General features: G+C 37.4%; 1 long non-coding RNA gene across 1 annotated transcript in view; it reads right to left on the bottom strand.

Moving 5' to 3' along the window:
* Positions 1–19,657, bottom strand: part of LOC127000805 (uncharacterized) — a 45,293-nt gene extending 25,636 nt beyond the window's left edge. The window contains exon 1 of the long non-coding RNA XR_007754533.1: positions 19,477–19,657. This is a non-coding gene — a long non-coding RNA (uncharacterized LOC127000805). The remainder of the gene's footprint in view (positions 1–19,476) is intronic.
* Between the last annotated feature and the right edge of the window lie 1,340 nt (positions 19,658–20,997).

Genomic DNA, 20,997 nt, shown 5'->3' with positions numbered 1-20,997 from the left:
GAATGGAGAGCTTTAAGGACTTCATCGGTTGTTATTTCAAAATTAGGCAATGAATGCTCGAGATTTACAATAGTACTGGTGTTGGTGGTAGCGAGAGGAAAACTGTTAGTATTAAACACCGAGGAAAAGTAATTGTTTAAGAGGTTTGCAATGTGTTGGCTGTCAGTCACCAGTGCACCGTCGCTGTTTGTTAAAGGTCCAATACCACTTTTGATCGCCTTTCTGTTGTTTATGTAACTGAAGAAAGATTTCGGATTATTTTTACAGTTGGCTGCAATATTTTCTTCGTGTCTACGCTTTGCCTGACCTACTAGTCTTTTTACTCGTCGCCTGGCATCATTATAAAGTCTAATGTTTTCGGGCGTGCTTTGTTCTTTCTTTAACCTGTAAAACAATTTTCTCATTGACTGATTGTTTAATTTCGCTATTAAACCACGGTGGGCTTTATTAGTGTTAATTCGCTTCTCGCACAAGGGGACGAATGTGTTCTGCTGAGTGAGTAAGTGATTTTTAAGGCTTAGCCAGGCTTCCTCTACGTTGCCGTCATCTGATAGTTGTATTTCTGTTAGTTTTGTCGGATTTCTACGAAGTTAGCTCTTTGAAATTGGGCACCTTTACTTTATTTTCAGTCACTGATGATTGAGCTTTAATGTCGACGCGCACTAATTTATGATCGCAAGAACCGAGGTGTTCTCCTACCGTGACACTACTGATTAGGTTATCTTGGGTCGTTATAACAAGGTCGAGTATATTATTTTGTCGAGTTGGCTCAGAAACCATTTGGCTTAGATAATTTTCTTTCAGAAATTGATCATTCTATGTGACTCGCCTTCTGTACCTGACAGTGTCGCCCAGTCGATATGGGGGAGGTTAAAGTCTCCTAATATCAGTGAGTCGCTGTTATTAAGTGACTGCCTTAAGACGCTGTACATTTCAAGGTCGTCATCGAGTGATTGCCCGGGAGGTCTGTAGGTGACAGATATATTTAAGTTGACTTTTGCAATGTTTACTCGCACGCACAAATGTTCAACGTTACTGTTTCCCGGTGTTTTGTCAGTGGGTTGCAAATAGCTTTTGACATAAAGGGCGACGCCACCGCCTCTACGGTTTACACGATCTTTGTTGAAGAGTCTGTAGCCATCTATGTTGTATTCGGAACTTAAATCAATATTTGTGGTGTCGATAAATGTTTCGGTTATAGCAATTATGTCAAAATTTTCTGTTAAAGCAAGACATCTCAGTTCATCAAATTTGTTTCTTAGGCTACGCGCATTGAAACTAAGGATTTTTAAGTTATCTAGAGAGAGAGAGAGAGAGAGAGAGAGAGAGAGAGAGAGAGAGAGAGAGAGAGAGAGAGAGAGATTTACATTGATTTACATAGAAAATCAGACCCCATGGTCCAGACTAGGTGGTCTGTCCTTAAAAATTAAGTGAATCTACGTTAATCAGATGGCTCCAAAACGTTGCATTTCAACTCTAGTTAATATTAAGTTGAAGGAAGTGACGGTCGAGCTTGTTTTTGAAGGAGTCAATCGTGTTACACTGGACCACTGACGGTGGGAGCTTATTCCATTCTCGCACTACAACGTTGGTGAAGAAAAATTTGGTGCAGTCTGAATTTACTTGTCTATATTTGAGTTTTACGCCATTGTTCCTCGTACGCATAGTGTCATCGATCATAAACAATGTTGATCTATTCGTGAAACCATTAAGTATTTTAAAACACATTCGATCAGTTTTCCTCGGAGGCGACGTTATTCAAGAGAGAACATGTTAAGGGTGGAAGCCTTTACCTTTGCATGAGTTGAGGACCTGTTCGCATATTCAAATTGAGTCTGATTCTATGGTAGAGTGGAAGTATTACATCTTATTCTTGAATAAAAAGTTTCTTTTAATGAAGAATAAAGATGTAATACTTCCACTCTACAATAGTTTAGTCAGACCCCACTTGGAATATGCGGTACAGTTTTGGTCTCCCCACCATGCAAAGGACATTGCTAAATTAGAAGGTGTTCAGCGTCGGGCAACAAAAATGATCCCTTCCTTGCGCAACAAAGGAAGGAGAGAGAGAGAGAGAGAGAGAGAGAGAGAGAGAGAGAGAGAGAGAGAGAGAGAGAGAGAGAGAGAGAGAGAGAGAGAGAGAGAGAGAGAGTAAGTGTTATGAAAGGGACAAAAGTTATCTACGACCATGAAGCAACCACAAAAAAAAGACACACACACACACACACACACACACACACACACACACGTCAATAGTCGTTAACAGGTAACCAAAATTTTGCCCCGTACATAACCACAAAATTTATATAGTCATCAATAGCCTTGTCTGTCTCTGTCTATCTATCTATCTATCTATCGATCTATCTATCTGTCTGTCTGTCTGTCTATGTAACTCACTTTCTGTCTATCTCTTCCATTCTCTTTCATTATTCATCTATATCTGTATCTATCTCTCTATCCATCTATCTGTATGCCTATCTGTCTGTTGTTATCTATTCGTCTATCTATCAGTCCGTCTATACATTCATTTGTTTACCTCCTGTATATTTTTTTTTCTATATATCTCATTAATCTTGTATCCTTTTTGTGTCTATCTGTAAATTTGCCTTTGTGTCTGTCTGTCAATATATCTATCTATCTTAATGTTACACTGAAGGTTTGTCTGTCTATTTTTTATCTATCCATTTATCAGTGTCTTTCTATCTATCTTTCTATTAGTTATCTATTTATCTATCAGTCAATCTTTATCTGTCATTAACTATCAATATTATCTATCAATCCTTATATTTGTCTACCATTCATCTATCAATCTATATCTATCTATCTATCTATCCATCTATCAATTTACGGCTCAATTCGTGTACTCTCAAAATCTTTCAACACATAACAATTTCAAAGGCTTTTTTTTTATTCGTTCAGTCATCGAACAAAAAAAAATAGTGTACCGTTGAAAGGAAAGATTTAAATTTTTACGCCCCGCGCGATTATTAGAGTTGCCGCTCCTCTCCTCGCGATCATTTCCCGTTTTTTTTTATGGTAATGGTCAGAAGTTTTCGCTCGGTTTCAGATGCGTTCGCTCGGAGGATGGAAAGCAGCGAAATGCCAATCAGACCCGAACGTGTTGACGGCGGGCGACGGGCGATGCGAACTGACACAGACTGATCGTTTTTGGGAAGTGAAGAGAAATGAGAGAATGGGAAGATATGAAGTGAAAGAAAGGGAAGAAAGGGAGAATAGAAGAATGAGAAGGTAAGTTATGTGTGAATGAATGGGAGAATGTAAAGTGAATGAAAGGGAAAGAAAGAAAATAGGGAGATGAAATGAAGAATAGAAGAATAAGAGGTAAGTTGTTTGTGAAAGAGTGGGAAGAAGAAAGGAAAGAAAGGGAGACTAGAATTTTTTTTTTTTTTACAACAAAGGAGGCAGCTCAAGGGCACAAAAAAAAGAAAACAATAATAAAAAAAGCCCGCTGCTCCCAAAAAGAATTAAAAGAGGTGGCCGAAAGAAAGATCAATTTCGGGTGGAGAGGTGTCCTGATACCCTCCTCTTGAAAGAGTTCAAGTCGTAGGCAGGAGGAAATACAGATGAAGGAAGATTGTTCCAGAGTTTACCAGCGTGAGGGATGAAAGAGTGAAGATGCTGGTTAACTCTTGCATAAGGGGTTTGGACAGTATAGAGATGAGCATGAGTAGAAAGTCGTGTGCAGCGGGGCCGCGGGAGGGGGGAGGCATGCAGTTAGCAAGTTCAGAAGAGCAGTCAGCGCGGAAATATCGATAGAAGATAGAAAGAGAGGCAACATCGCGGCGGAATTTAAGAGGTAGAAGGCTATCAGTAGGAGGAGGAGAGCTGATGAGACGAAGAGCCTTAGACTCCACTCTGTCCAGAAGAGCTGTGTGAGTGTAGCCCCCCCACACGTGAGATGCATACGAGGGCGGACAAGGCCCCTGTATATGGATAGCAACTTCGCGGGGGAGAAGAACTGGCGGAGACGATACAGAACGCCCAACGTCGAGGAAGCTGATTTTTTAGCAAGAGAGGAGATATGAAGTTTCCAGTTGAGATTTTGAGTTAAGGATAGATCGAGGATGTTTAGTGTTGAAGATGGTGACAGCTGAGTGTTGTCGAAGAATATTGGATAGGTGTTTGGAAGATTGTGTCGAATTGATAGGTGGAGAAATTGAGTTTTTGAGGCTTTGAAGGACACAAGGTTCCTTCTGCCACAATCGGAAATGATAGCAAGGTCTGTGGTTAAGCGTTCTGCAGCCTCCAGTCTGGAGTCGTGTACTTCCTGTTGTGATGGTCTTCTATTGAAAGAAGTTGAATAATACAGAGTGGAGTCGTCGGCGTATGAGTGGACAGGCCAGTTTGTTATGGAAAGAAGATTATTGATGAATGGAAGAGAGTGGGTGATAGGACAGAGCCCTGTGGAACCCCACTGCTGATAGGTTTAGGGGAAGAGCAGTGACCGTCTACCACCGTAGAGATAGAACGGCCGGAAAGGAAACTGGAGATAAAGGAACAGAGAGAGGAATAGAATCCGAAAGAGGGCAGTTTAGAAAGCAAAGACTGGTGCCAGACTCTATCGAAGGCTTTCGAGATGTCTAGCGCAACAAAGAAAGTTTCACCGAAACGGCTAAGAGAGGATGACCAAGAGTCAGTTAAGAGAGCAAGAAGATCGCCAGTAGAACGCCCCTTGCGGAATCCATACTGGCGATCAGATAGAAGGTTAGAAGTGGAAAGGTGCTTTTGAATCTTCTGGTTAAGGATTGATTCAAAAGCTTTAGATAGACAGGAAAGTAAAGCTATAGGGCGGTAGTTTGAGGGATTGAAACGGTCACCCTTCTTAGGCACAGGCTGTACAAAGGCATACTTCCAGCAGGAAGGAAAGGTAGATGTTGATAGGCAGAGACGAAAGAGTTTGACCAGGCAGAGTGTAATAAGAATAATAATGAGAAGGTATGTTATATGTATGAAAGAGAGGGAATAAAGAAAGAAGGAAAGAGAGAGAGAGAGAGAGAGAGAGAGAGAGAGAGAGAGAGAGAGAGAGAGAGAGAGAGAGAGAGAGAGAGAGAGAGAGAGAGAGAGAGAGAGAGAGAGAGAGAGAGAGAGAGAGACCTTGATACTATTAGAGAAACCGTGTACGAATTCAGGGAGAAAACTGTTGTACACACACACACACACACACACACACACACACACACACACACACACACACACACACATACACGCACACTCACACACAAGAACAGAAGCGGATAAAAACAAACAAGAACACAATTTCTGGAACGAACGAAAAAAAAATCTAATTAGGGACGGAAATAATGACCTTCCGTTTTTTTCTTAATTACGTGAACAAGATTTTTTTTTTTTCCTTGATCGCTCACTTCATTAGATTCTTCTTTTTTTTTCAACTGGCAAATTCCTTTTCAATCGAGAGCATTCGAGTATAAAAAAGAAATTAATCAATAAATAAAACACGCTCTTTGTACGCACTTGAATGTAGTAATTATTTGGCAGTAGCTTTTATAATTAGCGTCAATATTATACTCAATGGCGGTAATATTGCCATCATCAGCCTCATTTTTGCTTATAATAATGATAGTAATAGTAATAATAATAATAATAATAATAATAATAATAATAATAATAATAATAATAATAATAATAATAACAATAATAATAATGATAATAATAACAACAACACTCAGCTGTCACCTTCTTCAACACTAAATATCCTCGAGAGAGAGAGAGAGAGAGAGAGTTGTTGACATTAAATACGGCAGCAATATCCGTAACTCTCATGTTTTCGCTCTATTTCAATCTCTATCAATCAGCGCCTCGATCTATCAGTCTCTCTCTCTCTCTCTCTCTCTCTCTCTCTCTCTCTCTCTCTCTCTCTCTCTCTCTCCCTCTCGATTGATTTTTCTGTATTTTCTTGTTTTTCTCTTTCTTATCTTTCTTTTTCCTTACTTTATCCTCTCTCGTAAATTTTGGATAACATTTATTTTCTCTCTGTGGTAAATTTTCGTTAGCACATTCCGTCTCATTCTCTCTCGCTCGCTCGCCCGCCCGCAAGCCCGCACGCCCGCACGCCCACTTTCTCCCATTTTTCTTTATTCCTAAATTTAAACTCTCATGGGTCGTTCTTAGGGGGAAAAAATAGTGAGTTGTGTGCGCTTTTTTTTTTTCTATATATTTGTCGTGTTTTTGCTTGTGTTATGGTAGTAGTAGTAGTAGTAGTAGTAGTAGTAGTAGTAGTAGTAGTAGTAGTTGTTGTTGTATTTATAGTTTTTATGGCGGTAAAGACAATAACACTAATAATAATAATAATAATAATAATAATAATAATAATAATAATAATAATGATAATAATAATAATAATAATTCTACTACTACCACCAACACCAACAACAACAACAACCTTCACACACACACACACACACACACACACACACACACACACACACACACACACACACACACACACACACACACACACACACACACACACACACACACACCTTTTGTCTCTCTCACGCACCATCATCATATATATTTTTTTCCTCCTCTATCGTCACCATTTTTTATCCTCACACACACACACACACACACACACACACACACACACACACACACACACACACACACACACACACACACGCCCACGCCCACGCCCACGCCCACGCCCACGCACACACTTTTTAATAGTTTCCAGTTCGTAACAAGCGCTGACCGAAAGAAAGCAATGAAGGGATGATATTTTCCTCCTTTGCCTTGATCGCCTCGTAAATAGAACGACCAAACCTTTTCCGAGCACTTGTCCGTCACACACGCTTGAAGGGAAGGCATGAATGGGAAGGGAGGGGAAGGGAAAGGATGTGAATGGGAAGGGAAGGAAAGGGAAAGGAAGGGAAGGGAAGGGAAGGAAAGGGAAGGCAAAGAAATTAATGGGAAGGGAGGGGAAGGGAACAGAAAGGAAAGAAATGGGAAGAGAAGGCAAGGAAATGAATTGGAAGGGAAGGGAAGGGAAGGGAAAGGAAAGAAAGGAATGGGAAGGGAAGAGAAAGGAAAGAAAGGAATGGGAAGGGAAGGGAAGGAAATTAATGGAAAGGGAGGGAAAGGGAGAGGGAATGAATGGAAAGGGAGAGGAAATGAATGGGGAGGGAAGGCAAGGAAATGAATGAGAAGGGAGGGGAAGGGAAGGAAATTGATGGGAAGGGAGGGGAAGGAAAGGGAAGTGAAGAGAAAGAAAGGGATGGAAAGGAATGGATAAAGAGAGGAAAGGAAGGAAATGAATGGGAGGAGAAGGGATGGTTAAGGAAAGGACGGGAAAGGAGTGGAAGGGAAGGGAAGGGAATGCAGGGAATAGAAAGGAATGGGAGGGGAAGGAATGGGATAGCAAGGGTACGGAAGGGAAACGCAAAAAAAAGAAGGAAAGGAAGGAATGGGAAGGGAAAGGCAAGAAAAAGAAGGAAAGGAAGGAATGGGAAGGGAAGGGCAAGGAAAAGAAGGAAGGAAAGGAAGGAATGGGAAGGGAAAGGCAAGAAAAAGAAGGAAAGGAAGGAATGGGAAGGGAAGGAAAGAGAAGGAAGTGAAAGGAAGGAATGGGAAGGGAAGGGCAAGGGATGAGAACGAGAGAAAAGGGAACGGAAAGGAATGAATGGTGAGGGAAGGGAAAGGCAAGGAAGGGAAGGAAAGGTAAAGGTTATCAATTCTACTTTGTGTTTAAAATCTAATAGGCCTACAATTCACACATTTTTCCCCTATACACGAGTTTCGACGAAAAAAAAGTTAGTTTGATCATTATAAATGTTATCAAGTCCACATTATGTCTTCAAAATCTAATCCAGTTCACATTTTTTTTTTTTTTTAGCATTGAATAAAAAATGGAGTATTATTATTTAAGTTGTTTTTGTTATTGCTTTTTTTTAGCAGAGGAAGCAGTTCAAGGGCAAAAAAAATAATGAAAAAAAAGCCCACTACTGTTATTGTTGTTGTTGTCGTTGTTGTTCACTGTATACTATTTCAGAAACTTTGTGTCTCTAAAATTTTATCCAGTTCACATTTCTTTTCATAGCATCGAACTAAAAACATTGTTATTATTGTTTGTTTGTTTTTCACGGCATGTTAACACAATAGGTGTCTTCAAAATATCATCCAATTCACTTTTTCTCTGTATCGATTTTAAAATGTGGGTCCAATGGACCGTATTGGCTATACAGGCAGCGCCACACGTGGCCACTCAGTGAACTGTCAAAGCAGTACTTTCCATAGAACTCAAGTTCTGTACTAGAGTGCGTCTGAGGCTGCCTCCAGGATACAAGGCTTTGGTGCCGCCACCGCTCCAAGCCAACGACTGCACAAAGTTTACTCCAACCCGATTTCCTGAGTCTACTAATTGACATGGAGAAAAACTGAAATCGGGCAGGAGTGAAGTGTGTGCAATCATTGGCTTGGGGCGACGGCGGCACCATGGACGTGTATCCCTGAGACAGCCTCAGATGCCTCTATGGAAAATTCAGCTTGGAGTTGAGTGGCCACATGTAGCGCTGCCTGTATAGCCAATACTGTCCATTGTCCAATTATTCCAGAAACTGTCTAAAATCTCATCCAATCCCTTCTTTTCCCTTAGCATCGATCTAGGAATGTGCGTATTATCGTTGTTATTATATTTTTCACTCTGCGTATTATTCCAGAAACTTTGCGTCCTTAAATTCTCACCCAGTTCATTTTTTTCCTTAGCTTCGATTCAGAAATATGAGTGTAATTGTTTTCAGTTTTTTTCCCAGTCTGCAAATTATTCCAGAAACTTTGCGTCCTTAAATTCTCATCCAATTCATTTTTTTCCTTAGCTTCGATTCTGAAATGTGAGTGTAATCGTTTCCAGTTTTTTTCTCAGTCTGCAAATTATTCCAGAAACTTTCACATCTCATAATTTAAAACAACTACGAGTGAAATGATCTCGCCCGGCTTTGTCACGCTGCAGGTCGCCCACAGACATATCAGGATTTTTGTGTTTGTCTTTTTTTTATTCTTTTTCACTAAACTATTTGAAGTTAATTTTACTGCAGCATTGAAAACATGGAAGAGTGTGTGTGTGTGTGTGTGTGTGTGTGTGTGTGTGTGTGTGTGTGTGTGTGTGTGTGTGTGTCGTTATTTGCGTCCAGTCACTGTGCAAACAACTCTAGTAAATACCAATGTTGTTGTTGTTGTTGTTGTTGTTGTTGTTGTTAATGTTGTTGTTGTTAGCGAATTTCGAGAGTATGAACATGTCTAGTATTTCGTATTTTAATTGTTCTTACTCTAAAACTCTCCTACTTCAGAGCTTTTTACCTTCATTTCTTTAATTATTCCCATCCTGTAGACATTTTTTTTTAACTTCTTAGCAGTTGTTGTTGTTGTTGTTAATGCTGCTGTTGTTAGCGAATTTCGAGAGTATGAACATGTGTAGTATTTCGTATTTTAATTGTTCTTACTCTAAAACTCTCCTGCTTCAGAATTTTTTACCTTCATTTCTTTAACTATTCCGAGCCTGTACCAGTTGTTGTTGTTATTGTTGTTGTTGTTGTTGTTGTTGATCCTTTTAGCGATATCCGAAAGTCTGTCCATCTGTATTTCGTTTTTTAATTATTCTCTCATACACGAACGCTCTTCCGAACTCATTTCAGTGCGATATTTTAGGCACGGAAGGAGTAGATCATTATTCTCTACACAAGCTACTTAGACATCTTTTTTACCGCTGAATTAAAAAGAAGGTAGCTATGCGTCATTATCTGAGTCCAGTCCTTCCGCAAGCTACTTAAGATGTTTCTTTTATTGTCGTTTTATTCCGAAATTATGAGCATATCAGTACTTTTTTTATTCCTATCACTTTCCAAGCTATTTTATTTTACCGATGAAATAAAATGTAGACATAATTTTTTTGTTTTTTTTATCATTTTTAGACAATTTCGAGCGTACAGGCGTATAAATGTTTCGTTTTATATCATTTTTTGACAATTTCGAGCGTACAGGCGTATAAGTGTTTCGTTTTATATCATTTTTAGACAATTCTGAGCGTACAGGCGTATAAGTGTTTCGTTTTATATCATTTTTAGACAATTTCGAGCGTACAGGCGTATAAGTGTTTCGTTTTATATCATTTTTTGACAATTTCGAGCGTACAGGCGTATAAGTGTTTCGTTTTATATCATTTTTTGACAATTTCGAGCGTACAGGCGTATAAGTGTTTCGTTTTATATCATTTTTTGACAATTTCGAGCGTACAGGCGTATAAGTGTTTCGTTTTATATCATTTTTAGACAATTCCTGGAGCATGGACGCGACAGTGTTTTGTTTTTCATTCCCATCACTCGACAAACCATTTCAGCTTGGCATTAACAACAGGTAACATTGCGTCATTGCTGAGTCCAGTCGCAACGCACACTACTTATCATCTTTTTTTCATTCCGAACGTACGAACATTTCTCTATTCTTATTACAACTCCGGAAACTTTTTATCCTTGGTATTAAACGTAGATAGCAATGCGTCATTATTTTTTTTTTCTACATGAAGGATGCGGCTCAAGGGCAACAAAAAGAGTACAAGAAAAAAAAAAGCCCGCTACTCGCCGCTCCCACAAAGCTTAGTCACAACGCAAACTACTTCAAAATTACTATCTTTTTATCTTTTTTTTTTTATTCCAAAGTTATGAGCATATCAGTACTTCTTTATTCCTGCCACTTTGCAAATTATATCATGGTGGCATTAAAAGGTTGGTAACACTGCTCCATTATCTGAGGGCAGTCACACTACAAGCTACTTCACAATTACTATCTTTTTTTCTTTTTTTATTCCAAAGTTATGAGCGTATCAGTACTTTTTATATTCCTGCCACTTAGCAAATTATTTCAAGGTGGCATTAAAAGGTTGGTAACACTGCACCATTATCTGAGGGCAGTCACATTACAAGCTACTTCACAATTAATATCTTTTTATCCTTTTTTTTATTCCAAAGTTATGAGCAAATCAGTACTTTATATATTCCTGCCACTTAGCAAATTATTTATGGTGGCATTAAAAGGTTGGTAACACTGCACCATTATCTGAGGACAGTCACATTACAAGCTACTTCACAATTAATATCTTTTTATCCTTTTTTTTATTCCAAAGTTATGAGCAAATCAGTACTTTTTTTATTCCTGCCACTTTGCAAATTATTTCATGGTGGCATTAAAACGGTTGGCAACACTGCACCATTATCTGAGGGCAGTCACACTACAAGCTACTTCACAATTAATATTTTTTTATCCTTTTTTTATTCCAAAGTTATGAACGTATCAGTACTTTTTATATTCCTGCCACTTAGCAAATTATTTATGGTGCCATTAAAACGGTTGGTAACACTGCACCATTATCTGAGGGCAGTCACATTACAAGCTACTTCACAATTACTATCTTTTTTTCTTTTTTTATTCCAAAGTTATGAGCAAATCAGTACTTTTTATATTCCTGCCACTTTGCAAATTATTTATGGTGGCATTAAAACGGTTGGTAACACTGCACCATTATCTGAGGGCAGTCACATTACAAGCTACTTTCACAATTACTATCTTTTTTTCTTTTTTTATTTCAAAGTTATGAGCAAATCAGTACTTTTTTTATTCCTGCCACTTTGCAAATTATTTCATGGTGGCATTAAAACGGTTGGTAACACTGCACCATTATCTGAGGGCAGTCACACTACAAGCTACTTCACAATTAATATTTTTTTATCCTTTTTTTTTATTCCAAAGTTATGAGCGTATCGGTACTTTTTATATTCCTGCCACTTGGCAAATTATTTCATGGTGGCATTAAAAGGTTGGCAACACTGCACCATTATCTGAGGGCAGTCACACTACAAGCTACTTCACAATTAATATTTTTTTATCCTTTTTTTTTATTCCAAAGTTATGAGCGTATCGGTACTTTTTATATTCCTGCCACTTTGCAAATTATTTCATGGTGGCATTAAAAGGTTGGTAACACTGCACCATTATCTGAGGGCAGTCACACTACAGGCTACTTCACAATTACTATCTTTTTATCCTTTTTTTTATTCCAAAGTTATGAGCAAATCAGTACTTTTTTTATTCCTACCACTTTGCAAATTATTTCATGGTGGCATTAAAAGGTTGGTAACACTGCACCATTATCTGAGGGCAGTCACACTACAAGCTACTTTAAATGTATCTCTCTAATCTTTTTTATAACGAACGTGTGAACTTTTTTATTCTTATCGCTCCGGAAGCTCTTTTACTGTTGAATTAAGAGCAGATTACATTGAGTCATTATTTGGGTTTAGTCGCAACCCACACTACTTCGAAGCTGAAATCATTTTTATAGCTATCTTTTAACTTCAAAATTATAAGCATGTCTTTATTTGAGTCCTTGCACTTTCCAAGCTATTTTATTTCACCGTTGAATTAAAAAGTAGCTAGCATTGCGTCATTATCTGAGTCCAGTCGCTCCGCAAACTACTTCAAATGTCTCTTTTTTTTTTGTCGTATTATTCCTGAAATTATGAGCATATCAGTACTTTTTTTTATTCCTATCATTTTCCAAGCTATTTTATTTCACCGTTGAAGTAAAATGTAGGCAGCGTTGCGTCATTATCTGAGTCCAGTCGCTCCACATACTACTTCAAATGTCTCTTTTATTGTCGTATTATTCCCGAAATTATGAGCATGTTGGTACTTTTTTGTTAATTCCTTGCACTTTCCAAGCTATTTTATTTCACCGTCGAATTAAAATGTAGGTGGTATTGCGTCACTATCTGAGGGTAGTATCCCCGCAAACTACTTCAAATGTCTCTTTTTTTTGTCGTATTATTCCGAAATTATGAGCATATCAGTACTTTTCAATTCCTATCACTTTCCAAGCTATTTTATTTTATCGTTGAATGAAAAAGTAGGCAGCTTTGCGTCACTATCTGAGTCAGTCGCCCCGCAAACTACTTTAAATGTCTCTATTTTTTTTTTTTATTCTGAGTGTATGAACATTTTTTTCATTGTTACCACGCCGAAAACTGTTTTACCGTTGAATAAGAGGTAGTTAACACTGCGTAATTAATTGTTTGAGCTTAGTGGAAACGTAAATTACTTCAAAATCACTCTCTTTATTGTAATCTTTTTTTTATTTTTAAGTTATGAGCATATCAGTACTTTTTTCTCTCACTTTACAAATTATTTACTTCACCGTGACACATACAAGTAGGTATCTATCTGCGTAAGTATCTGAGTACAGTCACTTCACAGTCTACACCAAATATCTCTCTAATAATATTTTTTTTTTATTCCGAGGGCATTATTTTTTTTTTTTTTTTTTTTAATTCCTATCACGCCGGAAGCTATTTCACCGTCAAATTAAAAGTAGGCAACACTGCGTAAGTATTTGGGTTTAGCGGCAACGCACACTACATCAAAATTAATACCCTTTTTATTCTGAATTGATGAGCATATTGTGGTATTTTGTATTACTGTCATTTTGCAAACTATTTATTACACCGTTGAATTAAAAAGTAGATAGAACTGCGTAATTATCTGAGCCCATTCGCTCCACAAACTACTACGCGCAATAACTCTTTTACTTTTATGTTTATTCAGAGCGTATCTTTATTTTTTTTTTATGGCTATACTCCGGAAACTGTTTTACCGTCGAATTAAAAGCAGGTAACAGTGCGTCATTATTTGAGTTTAGTCGCCACCCACACTACTTGGAAGCTGGTATCATTTTTATTTTTTTTATTGCAAAGTTATGAGCATACCAGTCTTTTTTTCTTCCTTTCACTCTACAAACTATTTATTTTAACGTTGAATTAAAGACCGGGTAACGTTGCGTCCTTGTTTAAAGTACAGTCACTCTACAAACTGCTTTAGATATTTATTTTATACTTTTTTTTTATTCCGAAATTATGAGCATGGTCCAGTCCAGTCCAGTCCAGTCCCGTCCCGTCCCGTCCAGTCCAGTCCAGTCCAGTCCCGTCCCGTCCCGTCCGGTAGTAGGCGTGGGATTGCCTTTCTAACGGCTCCCACTTATGGTCCTTGTTCTTGTTTCTTGATATTGCTTGGCGTTGTTGTGTCTTTTAGTCTTGGTGAATTTTCTTTTTTCTTTATGTTGTTGTACTTTTTTCTTCGTATCACCTTGCGAATCATTTCAGTGGGGCATTAAAGAGTAGGCAACCGCGTAAATATCTGAGTCCATTCGCTCCGCAGAGTACTTTAAATATATCTTTTTAGTCTCTTTCTTTTATATATATATTTTTTTATTCCGAAATTATGAGCATGGTAGTACTTTTTTTCCTCGTATCATCTTGCGAATTATTTCATTGTGGCATCAAAAAGCCGCGTAAATATCTGAGTCCATTCGCTCCGCAGAGAACTTTAAATAAATCTCTTTAATATTATCTTTTATTCCGAGTGTGTGAACTTTTCTTTTAATTCCAATCACCCCGGAAACTGTTTTACCATTGAATTGAAAAAGGTAACACTGCTGCGCGATAATTTGAGTTAAGCAGCAACGTAAATTACTTCAAAATTAACCTCTCTTTATGTAATCTTTTTTCATTCCAAAGTTGTGATCATAAGTACTTTTTTATGCATGTCACTTCGTAATCTACTTTCCGTTGAATTAAAAAAAGGTAGGTACATTGCGTCATCATCTGATCGCATCTCATCGCAAACTACTACAAATATATATCTTCAAACTATTCATTCTGAGTGTATGATTTTTTTTTTTTTATCCCTAGCTCTCTGGAAACTGTTTTACTGTCGAATTAATAACCATAACACCACGTAGCTATTTGGGTTTAGCGGAAGTGTAAACTACTTCAAAATTAACACCTTTTTCTGTAATCTTTTTTTTATTCCAAAGTTATTAGCTGCTGTCGAATTATTAATGGTAACACCACGTAACTATTTGGGTTTAGCGGCGGTGTAAACTACTTCAAAATTAATACCTTTTTCTGTACTCTTTTTTTATTCCAAAGTTGTGAGCATATCAGTACTTTCTTATTCCTGTCACTTTGCAATCTAATTTACCGTTGAATTAAAAAAAAAAGTAGGTACATTGCGTCATCATCTGATCGCATCTCATCGCAAACTACTACAAATATATATCTTCAAACTATTCATTCTGAGTGTATGATTTTTTTTTTCATTCCTAGCTCTCTGGAAACTGTTTTACTGTCGAATTAATAACCGTAACACCACGTAGCTATTTAGGTTTAGCGGCGGTGTAAACTACTTCAAAATTAACACCTTTTTCTGTAATCTTTTTTTTTATTCCAAAGCTATGAGCATGTCAGTACTATTTTTATTTTTTTTTATTCATGTCACTGAGCAATCTAATTTACCGTTGAATTAAAAAAAATAGCACCCAACAGTCCGTCATAATCTGAGTCCATTCGCACCGCAGACTACTACAAATATATCCTTCTCTCCACCCCTCCACCCCTATAGTATACCTTCCCTCCACCTCCTCCACTTCTCCATTCCCCTCCCCCTTTATACCTTCCCTCCACCCCTTCATCCCTCCACTTTTTCCTATCTCTTTTAACTCTATTCTGAGTGTATGATTTTCTTTTTTTCATCCCATCCCTTCATCCCTATAGTATACCTTCCCTCCACCTCCTCCACTTCTCCATTTCCCTCCCCCTTTTATACCTTCCCTCCACCCATTCACCACTCCACTTTTTCTGTCTCTTTAAACTCTTTATTCTGAGTGTATGATTTTCTTTTTTTCATCCCATCCCTTCATCCCTATAGTATACCTTCCCTCCACCACCTCCACCTCCACTTCTCCATTCCTCCCCCCTTTATACCTTCCCTCCACCCATTCACCACTCCACTTTTTTTCTATCTCTTTAAACTCTTTATTCTGAGTGTATGATTTTTTTTTTTTTCATACCTACCTCTCCGGAAACTGTTTTGCCGTCGAATTAAAAGTAGATAACAATACTGCATAATTATTTGAGTCCAGTCGGTCCGCAAACTACTTCACATATCTCTTTTTATCTTTTTGTATTCGGTAGAGTATGTTTTTTTTCATGATTATGCTCTGGAAACTGTTTTACCGTCGAATTGTAGGTAGATAACAGTGCGTCATTATTTGGGTTTAGTAGCAACGCAAACTACTTCACATATCTCTTTATATCTTTTTGTATTCGGTAGAGTATGTTTTTTTCATGATTATGCTCTGGAAACTGTTTTACCGTCGAATTAAAAGTAGATAACACCGCTTAATTATTTGAGGAAAGTCGGTCCGCAAACTACTTGAAATATCTCTTTTTATCTTTTTGTATTCGGTAGAGTATGTTTTTTTTCATGATTATGCTCTGGAAACTGTTTTACTGTCGAATTGAAGGTAGATAACAGTGCGTCATTATTTGGGTTTAGTAACAACGCAAACTACTTCACATATCTCTTTATATCTTTTTGTATTCAGTAGAGTATGTTTTTTTCATGATTATGCTCTGGAAACTGTTTTACCGTCGAATTAAAGGTAGGTAACAATGTATAATTATCTGAGTCCAGTCGGTCCGCAAACTACTTCAAATATCTCTTTTATCTTTTTGTATTCAGAGCGTGTTTTTTTTTTATGTGTGATTATACTCTGGAAACTGTTTTACCGTCGAATTTAAAGTAAGTAACAGTGTTGCGTAATTAATTTGGGTTTAGTAGCAACGCAAAGTACTTCAAATATCTCTTTATATCTTTTTGTATTCAGGAAAGTATGGTTTTTTTTTTCATGATTATACTCTGGAAACTGTTTTACCGTCGAATTAAAGGTAGGTAACGATGTCATTATTTGCTTTTAGTCGCAACGCAAACTACTTCAAATATCTCTTTTATCTTTTTGTATTCAGGAAAGTATGTTTTTTTTTCATGATTATACTCTGAAAACTATTTTACCGTCGAATTAAAGGTAGGTAACGATGTCATTATTTGCTTTTAGTCGCAACGCAAACTACTTCAAATATCTCTTTTATCTTTTTTGTATTCAGAGCGTGTGTGGTTTTTTTTTCATGATTATACTCTGGAAACTGTTTTACCGTCGAATTTAAAGTAAGTAACAGTGCTGTGTCATTATTTGGGTTTCGTCACAACGCAAAGTACTTCAAATCTCTGTTTTATCTTCCTTCTAAAACCCTTTCGAGCTGGGGGGGGGGGGGGTGTCAATACAGGAAGCAGCTCAAGGTCAACAAAGAGAAGGTGTCTTTAAAATAGTAATCCCGCTAATCACTCCTGTAAAAGATGAAGTTAACGGTGGCCAAAAGAGAGTTCATTTTCGAGTATAAACATTTCAGTATATATTTTTTTTTTTATTCTTCTCTAAAATCTATTCCAACTCCATTTTATTGCGCCGTTAAAAGAATGCAAATGCGTATAATTATCAAAGTCCAGCGGCCACTAACGCTAACTGCTTCAAAAAAAAAAAATTCATCTTTTTTAGTGTATTTTCGAGGTCATAATCGTGTCAGCCTTTTGCGTTGTTAATATTTCTTTAATTTTCTCTCACGCCGCAAACTCTTTCAAAACCCTTATTCTTTTTTTGTTCATCATTAAGAGTGTAAATTATGTCAATGTAGTGTGTTGTTATTCTCATCACTCCGCATATTATTTCAAAACATCTATCTTTTTAATAATTTGGAGTGTGTATATTGTTTCCGTATTTTGTTTCTTTATTTGTATCATCCGCAAATTATTTCAGTGCATTCATTTTTTCTAATAATTCCGAGTGTGTTCTATTATTCTTATCAATCTGCTACTTATTTCAAAACATTCATCTTTTTAATCATTTTGAGTGTGTAAATTGTTTCCGTATTTTGTTTCTTTATTCTTATCCGCAAATTATTTCAGTACATTTATCATTTTTTTTAATAATTCCGAGTGTGTTTTATTATTCTTATCAATCCGCATATTATTTCAAAACATCTATCTTTTTTAATAATTTGGAGTGTGTATTATTCTTTCTGTATGTTGCTTCATTATTCTTCTCATCCGCAAATTATTTCAAACGCTCATCTTTTTTAATAATTCCGAGTGGGTGAATTGTATCATTGTTATCATTCTTATCACTCCTCTAATTACTTCAAAACATTTATCTTTTTAATAATTTCGAGTGGGTGAATGATATCAGTCTTTCGTTTCATCATTCTTATCAATCCGCAAATTACCTCAAAACATTTATCTTTTTAATAATTTCGTGTGGGTGAACTATATCAGTCTTTCGTTTAATTATTCTTATCACTCCACAAATTACTTCCCACGCCTTTCATCGCAGCACTAAAGGGAAGTCATTGTGTAGCAGCATAAGTATTCAAATCCACCCGCCAAGCAAACAGATTCGAATACCTTATATATGCGAATCTCTTTTAGTCACGTTCCACACTTTTTAATCACCTGTAATCAGATGTATTATTTCTGCTTGATTCAAATCCCGCTAATCTCTTATCCAGTACTACTTTGATCCCCTATCTAAGTTCTTATCTCACACAATCAAATACACCCGTTTATACTTGATTCAAATCCCACTAATCTCTTATCCAGTACTACTTTGATCCCCTATCTAAGTTCTTATCTCACACAATCACATACACCCGTTTATACTTGATTCAAATCCCACTAATCTCTTATCCAACACTATTTTTATACCCTATCCAAGAATTTACTTATCTCTTATTCAAATACATAATTCTTCAATACTTCAACACTAGTTTTTTGTTCCCTATTCAACTACTTCCTTATCCTTCTTATTCAAATACATTTCTTTAATACTCCTATACTTCAGTTTTTCTTTAATCCCTGTCCAAGTACTTCCTAATCTCTCATGCTCAATTATATGTTATTTTATACTTATATTTCAGTGCTCCAATACTTCTTTATCCTCTATGCAAGACAGGTACTTCCTTATCTATCTTTCTAACTCAAATACGTTATCTTATACCTCAATTTCAATACTTTCATACTTCCTTAAGCCTTACACAAGTACTTCCTTATATCTCTGTCTCTCTCTCTCTCTTACTCAAACATATTTTTCTCTCCTACTTCTACTTCAGCCGCGGGTCCGAGGGTAAGCATTCTTGTCACCTCGCAAATTATTTCGTCACCAGCACGTCAACATCACCGCGGGGATGAGCAGGGCGAGGAGAGTGTTATTAAGGAAGTCGTCCACAAGTTTTCCTTTTTCCCGTGTTTCTTGAAGGAGGAGGAGGAGGAGGAGGAGCAACGGGTTAAGCGCTTAATTAAAATTCCTCCGTCATTTTCCTATTTTCCTTCTTTTCCTCTCATTGATATCATTCCTCTTATCTCTCTCTCTCTCTCTCTAGCTCTTTTTTTATCTCTCGCAATCCTCTGGCATTGACGTGTGAGAGAGAGAGAGAGAGAGAGAGAGAGAGAGAGAGAGAGAGAGAGAGAGAGAGAGAGAGAGAGAGAGAGAGAGAGAGCAAACTTTACCGACAACACTCGCTCTCGTTCTGGCGGAGGTAAAAATTTGGTTATCTTCGTTTTTCCTTCCCGGGCGAGTCTTTTCAAGCGTCGCGCCGCCCAGAGACGGAAAAAAACGAAGGAAAAAAAGACGGAACGCGGCGAGGAGGCGAGCGACACACACCCTCCCTCCACCGCGGCCAGCAACACACTGAGGGCCCAGGCGCTGATCGCGTTTTCAAGGGTTACGATCGCCTACAGATTTCCGTCGCCTCGCTCTAAGGAGTTTTCTCGCCTCGACTTTTATTTTTCGAGCAATCAAAGCTAAAGACGCAATGGATACCCGTGCCGCCTAATGACTGTAGATTTTGTAGTGCGTAGGAAGAAAAGAATATATTAGGGATACAAATACTGCCTAATATACGTAGATTTTGAAGTGTTATTGAAGCAGAGAAGATTTAAAGGAATTTGAAGGGAAGTAAGGCATAAAGGGTTCAAACACAGGTTATTATACGTAGATTTCGAAGTGGATAAGAAGAAAAGAATATATAAGTGATACAGATACTGGCTAATATACGTAGATTTTGAAGTGTTATTGAAGCAGAGAAGATATGAAGGATTTTGAATTGCATATGAAGGGAACTAAGCTATAAAGGGTTCAAACACAGGTTATTATACGTAGATTTCGTAATAGATAAGAAGAAAATAATATATAAAGGATACAAATGCTGCCTGATATACGTAGATTTTGTAGTGTTATTAGTTTGAATTGCATATGAAGGGAACTAAGCTATAAAGGGTTCAAACACAGGTTATTATACGTAGATTTCGTAATAGATAAGAAGAAAATAATATATAAATGATACAAATGCTGCCTAATATACGTAGATTTTGAAGTGTTATTGAAGCAGAGAAGATATAAAGGATTTCGAAGTGGCTATGAAAAACATATTATAAAGGATACAAATGCTGCCTAATATACGTAAATTTTGTAGTGGATGTGATGGATGGCAGACATTAAGGGTACAATACTGCCTAATGCCCGTAGGTTTTGTAGTGCATATGAACAATAGTGCTCCATAGTGATTTCCTGATGGCCGGACTTAATGAAATAGTACACGATCTGACCGTAGAGTTTAATGTGTATAATAGAACTGGTAGACAAAAAGATTTCATTTGATGGATGTTGTAGATAAGAGAGAGAGAGAGAGAGAGAGAGAGAGAGAGAGAGAGAGAGAGAGAGAGAGAGAGAGAGAGAGAGAGAGAGAGAGAGAGAGAGAGAGAGAGAGAGAGAGAGAGAGAGAGAGAGAGAGAGAGAGAGAGAGAGAGAGAGAGAGAGAGAGAGAGAGAGAGAGAGACATACACAAAGCGCAAAAGAGAGAGACAGAGAGAGAGAGAGATAGAGAGAGAGAGAAATAATATAACCAGCATCAAAAATAAAAAAAATGGAATGAGAAATAAAGAGAGAGAGAGAGAGAGAGAGAGAGAGAGAGAGAGAGAGAGAGAGAGAGAGAGAGAGAGAGAGAGAGAGAGAGAGAGAGAGAGAGAGAG

The sequence above is a fragment of the Eriocheir sinensis genome, chromosome 19 (assembly GCF_024679095.1).
Source record: "Eriocheir sinensis breed Jianghai 21 chromosome 19, ASM2467909v1, whole genome shotgun sequence".
In the NCBI taxonomy this organism is placed as follows: domain Eukaryota; kingdom Metazoa; phylum Arthropoda; class Malacostraca; order Decapoda; family Varunidae; genus Eriocheir; species Eriocheir sinensis.
Note: the sequence above shows the minus strand (reverse complement) of the source record. Positions and strands in the feature narration are given on the sequence as shown.